General features: G+C 43.6%; 1 non-coding gene across 1 annotated transcript; it reads right to left on the bottom strand.

Moving 5' to 3' along the window:
• Window positions 1-332: 332 nt before the first annotated feature.
• On the bottom strand, window positions 333-451 carry LOC111730327. Its single transcript, XR_002776638.1, has one exon. It is a non-coding gene; the product is annotated as a 5S ribosomal RNA (ribosomal RNA).
• Between the last annotated feature and the right edge of the window lie 1,385 nt (window positions 452-1,836).

The raw sequence follows: 1,836 nt of genomic DNA, 5'->3' as shown, positions 1-1,836 counted from the left end.
CAGTTTTGCTTTCCTGAGTTGACTTCATTCCCAGGCAAGCTCTCCTTATGCGGTGACAAAGATGGCCATCAGCAGCTCCAGATTATATTCTACCAATTTATTAACCCCAGCAGAGACAGCTTCTTTTCTGATGGCTCCAGTAATATTACCAAGTAAGAAAGTCATTGGCCCAGCTTGAGTCGTATGCCCATCCGTGAAATAATTACTGTGTCTAAGAAGTATTGTGTTGCTTTGATTATTATTATTTTTTTTTTTAGGTGAGGCAACTCTTGGTTGACCTCACAGATTCCAAGGACCTTGTCATCTTATAATCTCTTATTTTTTATTTTTTATGCCTACAGCACCTGGTCTTCCTAGTTGGTCTCCCATCTAAGTACTAACCAGGCCCAACCCTGCTTAGCTTCCGAGATCATACGGGATCGGGCTTATTCAGGGTGGCATGGCCGTAGACCGTGTTGCTCTGATTAGACAGGGCTAAAGCTGGGGTTTGGGTCAACCCTACCAGAACTCTATGGATTGAGAATGGAAAAGAAAAAATTATAATATCAGACCAGAAAAAATTCTGGATGTTCATTACACACATATTCACTGAACTAGAACTCGACAGTCTCTGATCCTGTTGACTTTGCCTGAGTAGACTCCATGCTCTGTCCTCAAAGGGCTCACTACACAGAACTGTGCTTTTCCTAGTTTGGTCCCAAAGATTGTGCTTTTCTTCAGAGCAGTTATATAATAAAATATTCTACTCATGAGAAATGGTTCATGCCTAGTTTGAGTCTTGTGGTGGCCCTCTCAGGGCCAACTGAGAGGAAGAGACTGGGATCTGATATCGCAAGGGGACACAGTGTCAGCTGTAGTAGCACTGGGCAGGCCAAATTTGGAGGGCAAGTGACACATAGCAAGTAGCAGCATAAGCAAGCAGTTGGTATTTGGGACCAAACAGAAAATGACATGTTGTCTTAATGGGCGGGAGACAAAGAATTCTGAGATAGGAGATACTCAGGATTTCAGATGAATAGATAATGGGTCTAAAGTTCAGGACATTCCAGTCCCGAGGAGTGGGGAATGGAAAGGAACAGGCATGCCTCAGTTGCAGGGGAACAAAGACACTGGGCAGGGTATCAGAATTGGATCTAAGGTGCTATACTGAAATCCATGGACTGAGTCTAGAGTCCAAGGCAGGGCTGAGTTTCAAGAATGAGACTGAGGACATGGTTCCATAGTGTAGTGGTTAGCACATCTATTTTACACGCAGAAGGTCCTGAGTTCACGCCCCAGTGGAGCCACGGTCCATGGTCTATGGCCTTGCCACCCTGAACAAGCCTGATGTCTGATCTTGGAAGCTAAGCAGGGTTGGGTCTGGTTAGTACTTAGACGGGAGACCACCTAGGAAGTCTAGGTGCTGTTGCCATAAATAGTAATTAAAAAAAAAATGAATGAGACTGAGGGTCAGTTACTTGATAGAACTGGGACATAAATCAGACTAGCATCTGTCTTGATAGGAAACCCTCGAGTGAGGGCCTAAAGTGCCAAAAATTCCTCTTGCCTTGGTGCAGGATTATGTCCAGTGACTAGGTCAAGACTGAGCCTACTGGTACCGCTGAATGGCCTCAGATAAGAGGAAGGAAGGAGACAAGATTCTACAACTGGGTCTAAGAAACTAAAAAATGTAAGAGGCATGTGTTTCCTTATTGGAATGAATAACCTAATAAAATTAAATTGAAAAAATTTTATCTGGACTGTGTTAAGATCCGGACTGCAAGAGAACTGGGAAAGACAGATGCTATTGTAACGGGATACGAAATGAGATTTCCTTGTTTTCTTAGTTTCAGAGCT

The sequence above is a fragment of the Pteropus vampyrus genome, unplaced genomic scaffold, assembly GCF_000151845.1.
Source record: "Pteropus vampyrus isolate Shadow unplaced genomic scaffold, Pvam_2.0 Scaffold307, whole genome shotgun sequence".
Lineage (NCBI taxonomy): Eukaryota > Metazoa > Chordata > Mammalia > Chiroptera > Pteropodidae > Pteropus > Pteropus vampyrus.
This window is presented reverse-complemented; position numbering and strand designations above follow the sequence as displayed.